This window comes from Paramisgurnus dabryanus, chromosome 10 (assembly GCF_030506205.2).
Source record: "Paramisgurnus dabryanus chromosome 10, PD_genome_1.1, whole genome shotgun sequence".
Classification (NCBI taxonomy): domain Eukaryota; kingdom Metazoa; phylum Chordata; class Actinopteri; order Cypriniformes; family Cobitidae; genus Paramisgurnus; species Paramisgurnus dabryanus.
This window is the reverse complement of record NC_133346.1, coordinates 40,389,162-40,399,230: the sequence shown is the minus strand read 5'-3', so window position 1 is coordinate 40,399,230 and position 10,069 is coordinate 40,389,162.

The window sequence follows — 10,069 nt, the reverse complement described above, 5'->3', positions numbered from 1 at the left end:
TCCCATACTACTGCTGTGGCAACATTGGTACCAGATGACCCCACAGATGCAGTGCATTGTAAGTGCTGATGTAAAGTCACATCACACAATATTAATATTAGTCTAAAATGTAACATTTAAGTGAGGTGTTTGGTGAATTGTTATTTTTGCTTATCCTCTGTAGGTATCAATAGTGCATGGGCTGGAAATAACAGTTTTGTACTGCTGGCGAAAGTTGGACCATATAAAGTCTTCTTCCCAGGGCCAATCTACAAGTATTTGTAGAAGTTGGAGAGTGAAGTGCGCATTTTATTGACCTTTCTTATAAGAGTTTAATCTGCTATATGAAGATGTTTCAATGTATAATTGCTGTTGTTTTTTAAAGGTTATAAATTCATATCTGTCCCTGGTTGTGAGGCAGCACAACTTAATCTCAAAGGAGAAGGCATACCATACAGATGTGGCCTTTAAAAATGCGCGTCTCTGAGAGCAGAATGCCGCGGAGACTTCCGAAATTCTGCGAGATCCCGCAGAAGGGGGGTTCGGTGGGGGACGCAGGAAATATAAAAACCTGTAGAGGGCAGGCGTGTTTCATGTAGGCCATACTGACGACAATGTGTGTGCTCAAATTCATGCTGAGCATATACTGTATGATATTGAAGTAACATGACACGGATTATCGATGTTTAGGCGATAGACTTTGATGTCATACAAATGCATGCTTTTTGGCAAACATTTTGTTGGCGAAGTTTCCTTTTGCCAGTTACATAAACAGTCACATATTCTTCATAAAAATCTCAAACGTGCATCATTTGAGTTATTTTTTTCCGTGTACTTAGAGTAGAAGAGACGTGATGTATGATAATCGAGTCTTATAACAAAATAATTCGCGAAGACCTTTGAAGAGACCGAGCGCATTTACGCAATATCATTAACTAGTTTATCTAATTTTACATTTAGTTCATTTTTGCATCTGAACGTTTTAATAGCTTTAACATGGTTGTGTTGCGCTTTTCTGCATTACTGAACAGTAGGCTACTTTTTATATTATCATGTTTCCCTTTACATGGTATGAAACATGATAAAAAAGTTTGCAATGGTGTTTAATACATTTCACTGAGAATTTGTATAATATGTTACACTTTTGTACTAAGGAAATAAAATCATATTGTGAGTGTAAATATTCATAAATTAGAGGAGTTTCTGAGGTGTTTGTCATCGGCAAAATGCACAGTTTCTTTGTTGCTGATTAAAAACCGTTGGCTATGTGATCGTTTAAAATTGACATTTTTTCTACTTATTATTAATTTATTTTTTGCCTACATTTACTCAAATAATATCAATGTGAAAACATAAGTAAATCATACTTCAAGTTAGGCGTAAAACTTACACATTTTTGATGTCAAATAGAAATAATAATAATTTGAAATATGCAATTATTACAGTTTTAAAAACTTAAATATATTACTCTGACCTTTTTAAATATATTGACTAAAATAATCTGTAAATGTAATACTTATATTATTAAGACGTATACATCAAATAATATATGTAAATTTTACACAAAATATCTGATCTATTTTTAGTAATTTATTTTCCAACTAAAAAAAAATCGCATAACTGCATTAAGAGATTTTATTAAGTTACTTTAATAATTTATTTTAGAGATATTTACAAAGCCACTGGATCATTTTTAACAGTGTGTACATTATGACCTTACGGTAGACTATTATTAAATGCATATAAATAAAAATATGTAAAACTAAATAAAAAAGATATCATACACGGACTGTATGTAAGCATACATTTTCTTGTTCGGTGCACGTGGGTTTAAATGTCGTTTTTCTAAAGAAGAAATTTTAAACTTTATTGGTGGTAGTTTAGAAGAATTCCTTTTTCCATTTCTAAATCATTCTGAGCGCAATATAAATGTATCATATTGTTATTCTTATTATATAAGAATATGCAATTTGTACAACATTTTTAACATATAGAAAATATACATTAAGCATGTTGTGTGTATTTCCTAATTACAAGCTTTTGATGAAATTGCACCAAAACTAAACGTGCATAAAAACATAAAAAAGTCATTTAAATTAAATCTTTTTTATGAGCTCAAAATTTTGAATATAATGTGTTATTGCTGAAAATTGCCCATCTCTAAAGGAGAATATTCGTCTTTAAAGTTTAAGAAACAAAAAAGTACTGATAAGCATTCTCAAATATATATATATTCTGCAAGCACTCATTTATCCATAATGATGTAATTTATTTTTTAATAACATATTGTCGCTGTCGGGCAAAGATACTCTCTGGACACCAAGACCATGTCTATGGGTTCAAGAATAACAAAATATTGGCCATTTGAAACTCGAAAGTCATCACTTTATTTTGTCCCATTATTTTCCATTTTGCGTGTGGTAAAACTCCTGTGCGCGTCGTTCAAATTCATTGAAATTTCGTTCACTTGTATGTATAATACAATTTCAAAAATGTTTTTACACTGCACATCGTCTGAGGAAATCCGAAGTTGCGTCGAGGGGAACCAAGCTGACAGCCGCGACAGCAGAGATTGTCACGTACCTACAAAAGGGTATTGGAAAAAGCTTTCATCTGACCTGCAGCGATATCATTCTGGATTGGTGGGATGTCAGCCAGTGAGTCCTTTGATTCTGACCTTGTTCTTTTACTCCTCAGATTTTAAAACCAGGAGGGCATATAAAGTATTCATTGTATTTTCATTTTAACAGAGCAGCTATGGTTGCGCATTTCACACACCTCTCCAAACCACGTTGTTAACACTATGCTTGTTCGACTTCATGCGGCGCCGCAAGAACCGACAGCCGGATGACGTCAGAGTACCGCGAGAATGATTCAAGAAATCATATTTCGCCTCGCTCTCGCGATACTGTGACGTCTTCCGGCTGTCGATTCTCGGGGCGCCGCATGAAGTCGAACAAGCCTATTGACAGCAGCAAAAGCTACGCATGCGCTTTTAACTCAAAGGTGTATGGGTAATGTAGTCTCTGCTCTCGGTGGGACGAATTAGGTAGCTTGCATTGTGAAGGGCGCTTTGAAAAGCGGCAGCGCAGCCAAAGGATTAAATTAAGCCTCTGATTTAAACAGATGTGCAAATGAGCGTTCTGGTACGCTAGAAGTATGTTCTGGCCGCAGGGAGAGGTGGTGGTACGCTCAAGAGCTATATTTGGAAGTGGCGTTACTGAGTACTGGCGCCTACCGGCCCACATTAAAGCACTGGCGGTAGCAAAGGTAGACGGCCCTTTGAAAAGCAAAAGAAAGCTGATAAATATGAGAAACATACACTGAAATAAATTGGAGTAGGATTTAGGCTACTTAACAAAATCTAAACATTTTTCACTCAGAAAATGCTAGTAAATATAAACAAAATTATCAGCAGCTTTAACTTTATTACTTTTTTAATTTTAATTCACTCTTTGTTTCAGCAATGTTTATAAATATACTATATTTTTGCATTTTGATTTCAAACTGTTCTACACTGAAAAGAAACTAATGTAATATTCCTGATTTAATCACGTAAAACACGAGTCTAAACACAAGCACCACTTTTCTGAATGATGATAATCACAAACATACCAGAGTTTGTAAACCAATTGTTTGTAAAACATATTTAATGCTAACTTTACTTAAAAATTCAGAAAATATTTTTTACAGTGTATAAATAAAAAGACATGAAGGAAGTTAATTCCAAAATGTAATTAATTGTACATGGTTTAGCTGCTTGTTTTAGCAACTACCAGTGACACAGAGTCAAGAAATTAAAAACCACCCACCCCTAGGTCTGCCAATTCTTTGCCAACCCCCATACTAAAATCTATCACTTCTCAGGGAATCAAAAGAAAACCGGTTAATCCAGTTTTCACCAGCGTGTTGGGTTTTAATTCCAACCCTTGCAGTTTCTTTGTTAAAATGAATGTTTATAACTTATAAAATTAAGTGGATATCAGGTAACTTAATTTGACATATGTTGATATAACCTAGGCTCTCAAGTCCCACGCATTCACCATGAGACACACGCATTCCTGTCAGTTCACATGCTCACACACCAAACCTTGTAAGCTATTTATCACGCTGAGAAGTAAAATAGAACTTTTCCTGCTATACAAATTAATAAAGGAGGTGCTGGTATATACAGAGCATTTCTGTCGAGTTTAGCAGTACATTTTTTAGGTGTGGTCAACTTTACGCAGCACCCCAAGAGACGATAAGCAGATGACATCAGAGTACCGCGAGAAATAAAGCGGAGGAGGTTGGTTTTAAATCGCTCTTGCGGTACTCTGATGTCATCCACTCATGTTTGAGTCTGTATCAGATGAAAATACAGATTTTGAGGAACAACTTATTGTTTGGAGATTGTCAATGGACGTTTCTGAGTGTTATGTTTGTTTTTTCAGTGTGGACCTGCAAAACGCCAAATGCATAAAAATTAATTAATATTGTAATGTCTTAGCATGATATGTTTTCTAAAATGTTTAAAAATGAACAAATCAGTTGTGCGAAACTACACAGAATTTTTTTTTTAATGAAACATATTCAATGGTTACAGTGCCTCATGGTGGGGTTGAACCCCTGGTTCAGTTTACCCCATCTGGTTCACTTTGCCCCACAGCCACCGTTCTGGGAAACTGCCTAGCTTAGTAATTCAGGCTAATCTTTAGCTAAATCATTCACATGGTTTTATACATTAGCCTATCACCAATATTTATGGTATGAATATTTAGACCTGGATAAATCTACTTTAACATAACAGCCTTTATACCTGGTATGTATACATTTTACTTTGATAGGATAAAAACTGTTTTTTTTTGTTTAAAAAAATCATACTTTAATCATAACTCTTTAACTCATTCACCGCCTGCCTTTTTGAGAAAAGTTGCCCACCTGCATTTTTGTGATTTTAACAAAAGTTTCACAAAATTCCTTGAAGGAAAAATTATCTTCTATAAATATATAAACATACAAATTATATCCAAATAAAGAACACACCTTCTGCTTTCAAACAAACAATAAACAAACAAACAAACAAACACAATTTTGAAAAAACTTTCATTATATATTTACTTTTTCCACTTAATTTAACCACTGAAATATGGATATTTCTCTTCAAAAATACAACATTTTGAGCAAAAAGCTTAAAAAATTGCGTTTTTGTAAAGGAATTTATGTTAGAGATCAGACTCAGAATGACTATTTAACATAAAGGCAGTTAAAATAAATCATTAAATCTTTTTAACTTCCGTTTTTGATAAATTCGGTTTGGCCATCTAGTGGATAAAAGCGGTATTACACTTTCCAGGGATGTGATTTTTCCGGATTAATCCGGAATTCCGGATTTTCCGACCTGATAATGTGACCTACGTGAATCATGCAGATATGTAAAAAAAAAAAAAAATAAGGGGGGAGGGGGGTATCTCACAGCCGTCGCCATGGTAACCCGGGACGGAACCACAATCGCCGTCCCGCGCAACAGGGCCACACCGGTGGCAGATGACAAAGAGATGCATTTTCCTTCCTTTCCAAGTATCAACAAGGACGTGTTTCTGACCGTTCGCAAATGGCGGATTCACCAATCAGACCCGATCGTTTCTCTCCTCTCTTCTCCTCATTTGCGACGTTTGGCTGTCACTTGCGTGACGCGAAACAAAGCAGCAAACATATACACGTCGGTTTACTTGGTGGATTTGGAGCAGCAATTTTCACAGAAATGAGAGGAAAAACGAGCACCATTGCAGAAAATCCTGGTGGCGACTGAGAGAGGGACGATGCAACAATATTGGTTCCGAAAAAAGGCAAGGAAATAAGTTACCTCATCGAGCCTGGTTTAACCTAACTGAGCATTACATTCGTGCATGAAACCTGATCGACGAACACGGAGGGGCGGGAATCGCGGGACGGAGTGGAGTCTAGAGTGATGTTTCTTCAGGCTCCGGTGTGAATATAAATGACAGCCACTTCAACCGCGTTTTCATCACTGCGTTTTCTCTTCTAAAGTTCGGTAAAAACACATAAATGGCTTAAAATCTTGTTTAAGAATCTGTTTTATAATGAGAATCTCTCTTTCAGCGCGCCTCTGTGTGTGTTTGCGCCGCGTGACAGCCGATTTTAATCTGACAGAGTTCGTCACTCACTGTACATTAAAAATCCCACACGAACATTACAGCGTAAATGCAAGGATTAAGATTGATTTTATATATTTAACAAGCTGTCTTTTAAGAAAAATACTGACTCGATCCATAAGAAAAGCCAGCAGCGTCTTTTTTGTCTTAGAAAATTATCCAAATTTCAGGTTGACTCTACTTTGATGACTTTGTTTTATCGTTCTTTTATTGAGTCTATTATTACGTTCTCTTTTGTTTGTTGGTTTCAATCCTTGAGGGTAAAAGAAAGGAACTTAATGAACAAGGTTGTTTGTGTCAGTAGTAAAATTATAGGGCTTCCACAAGAAACTCTAAAGGATCTTTACGAAAAACAGCTGTTTAAGAAAGCAAATTCTATCCTGACTGACCCATCTCATCCTTTATATTTACAGTTTAAGTTTTTACCATCAGGTTCATTGCTTAGACTCCCATTTGCCAAAACAAATAGATTTAAATACTCCTTTGTTCCGTCTGCTGTCTCTCTTCTAAATGCTAGGAGGGTAAGGTAGCTTACACATTATTTTTATTTTTATTTTATTTGATCAGAATGTGTATTATATTATTTTTATTTTATTTTTATTGTATTATGTGTATTTGTGTTTGTAAGTTTGTGTGCTCCTATGCTGTAAACTTAATTGCCCCCCCGGGGGACAAAATAAAAATAAAAGGTAAAAGGTATATAACAGATAATCTAGATACATTTACCCTAATAAGTTTTTAAAAACATGGTAATGTTTTAATGTTTTGCTTTAGTGTTTTAATGTCAGACAATCATTGAAATGAGGGAAAAATGAAGAGAAAGACAGCAGATATAGCATCCTTCTTCAGAAAGAGTAGCAAGAAGCAGCCAAACAAATCTTAGTAAAATACATTAAAGTAGCCTTCAAAATTCACATGATTTTCTGGTCTCTATAGTTTTTTCAGCAATAGGAAATATAAATTCTGGTTTCAAAGTAAATTTCAAAAGTTTTATTTGATTAAATAGTTAAAAAAAACATGGAGGTTGAATTATGACTATAAATTGTATGTTAATCTCAATTCATTTTAATAAAAATTAAATTATTGTAGCAATTGTATGTTATACATTATTCTGATTAACACACTATAATATTTAAAAGTATTTTAAGGTTGGATGATAGAGATTTTATATGCCACCCCAGAGTAACTGCTGGCCCCTGCCTGGCCACCCCTATGAAAAATCCCTTGCTCTGCCACTGATTAGCAAAACACAAAAAATACATTATATTATAAATCTTTACCCGGACAAGTGACTTTTGAGCATGGACAAGTGAAACACAAATTTACTTGTCCGAAGGACAAGTTCCTCAAAAAGTTAATGTCAAGCCCTGATAAACATATTACAACAATTTACGATTAACTAAGAATAATAGTAAACTTCATTATTGTTAATATTGTGACTCTTGATGAGTCTTGATGACGTATGCAGCTTAGAAATGCGACCTCCGGAAGGCTGCAGACTTAGGATTGAGAAACGGCCTCTGTATCATCGTTTGTTTCAAAGGTTTCGTGTGTTTAAAGTTTTAAGGTTGACCAGTTTGATTAAAATAAATAGCACCTGCACTTTTTTGTACAGTTACTTCTATTTATTAGTGTCAACCTTCTATTGTTCATGTTTAACAGCTAACAAAGTAACTCATCTACAGGGGTCTAAAATTAGAAAAAGAGACCTTTAAGACACTTTATTATAACTAATGGTCCTGTGTAGCACATTTTACAGATATTTGTATTAAAAAAATACTCTGGTAAAAATAGAAGTACTGATTTAACTTCTTTACTCAAGTAAAAGTATCAAAGTACAGGCTTGGAAATGTACTTAAAGTATCAAATTAAAAGTAGCCATGCCTTTAGCTCTTTATAAGCCATTGCCTACATTTTATTTGGATGTCGGCAAAATAGGCCTTCTTTTGACATGAACATTTGGATGTTGCACATTTAGCTGTTAAAGTTGTGTAAAAATGCAAAACAAAAATAAGTTAAAACATATTTTTTTATCATGGTTGTTGATATAGAGAGAGGTGGTGATGGAGCAGTGGACAAGACACTTGCTTTTGATTCCCACTGCTACACATCCACCAAATAAGTTGTTATGTGTCATACTGTACAAAAAAGTTGCATGTTGCACATCTAGCTGTAAAATAAATTAAAATGTGTTTTTTGTTCAAATAAGTTGTTATGGGTCCTACTTTACTATCCGTATAGATCCGCCACCAGTTTGATTGGCGTGTGGGGGGGGTCTCAATATATTTTCCTGCTTTTTTGTCCTTAGCCAATCACATGCCTGACTTTCACTTTGAAATTCGTCCAAAAAGGCATATTTATTAGTTAAATATTAACTCATAATTGACGAGATAACTCGTCAATGGCGGTGAATGAGTTAATTTTTCCTTCTCTTTAACATAGCCAAATATAAATTATGGTTGTTTTTGCTACCTGTATTTGTGGTCACACGGCTACAAATCTGTATGGTTGCCTAGATAAATGGGGTGGGTCAACATACCCACTGGCTCACTTTGCCCCACTCTCCCCTACTTGGTATTGAGAAACGGGCATTGTTTATCGAAGCCGGAGCGCGAGCTACAAACTACAGAGCGAGTGCGCGGGTGCACAATGGTGAAAGAGCAACACACGATGTAAATAACTATACCAGTGCTCGCAGTACAGACGCTTTATATTTTAGCGTACTGTGTACCTTCACTTTCTTTTGCGTGCCACCACTTCTCATGTTGCTGGTACTTTGCCTTAAAGAGTCAAAGGGCGTTTCTATGTGGCGTTGCGCAGACAGTTCGGCAACGAAGACATCAAAGTGCCGCGAGAGCAAGTCGAAATGTTACAAATGGTCTGACTTTACCTTTGCTGTCGCGGTACTCTGATACGCCGATCAGTCAGCGCCGCACCATTTAAAGTCGAACACATAAAGCGTCAAGGCAGGGCCGCTGGAAGTCATTTTGAACAGGGGGTGCTGTGAATTTTTTTAACCAAAAAACCTATGAGCCTATAGGCCTATTTAAAATACATTTTAAAAATCAATACATTGAGATTTACTACTTTATTGTCATATACACTTCAGGGCACACAGCCAGGGTCTGAAACACACAGACATCATCAGTTCTCAGATGAATATGCGCTATTCATCAGAAGCAAAAATACTTATCCCAGGGGGAATTACTTTCGTTACAATTTACATACAACATATAATATTATAACAACATATAATATTAATTAAACTTCACAATTTTCAATGTCCATGCGGACGGACATATTTTACTTTCGTTTTTAAGTTAGAATCACACGTCGATTAACAGATGTAAAATATTCTCACATTAACATACCTATTATATTTTTATATAGATCTTTTTTTTACTAAATAGTACTATTACTGTCTTTTTTAAACTTATAAATAATTCATAATTTGAACAAAAATAATGATGGGTTTAGTTCTGATATTGTATACTTTTATAAAGAAATACATGGTGTATAATTACATTTTTAGAATAGGCTTTATAAAATACTTTATTTGTTACAAACAAAAGATAAAGAATTTACAAACGTGTGGAGAGCCATTTCAGCACTTGGACAGCGAAATGTTTTTTTTAAAAGCATTACTTAAAATTTTTCTCATCTCACCATATCTACAGGTGCAGAGTCATTATATACAATAAATCCGTTGGGTAGCATTAAAAAAAAAAACATTTAAAAGTAGATGCATTTGTTTAAAGCAAAGCATTTATTTCCTTAGCTACAGATAAAGCAGCTCTTTAAGCCTTCTAACGTCTCATAATTGGTCAACATTTATGTCCAAGAGACTCAATAATAATCTGTTACATTTTAATCCTTTAATTTTTCATATTAAAAAGCATTTTTGTGCTGCTGCGCATCCATGTATGTAATAAACA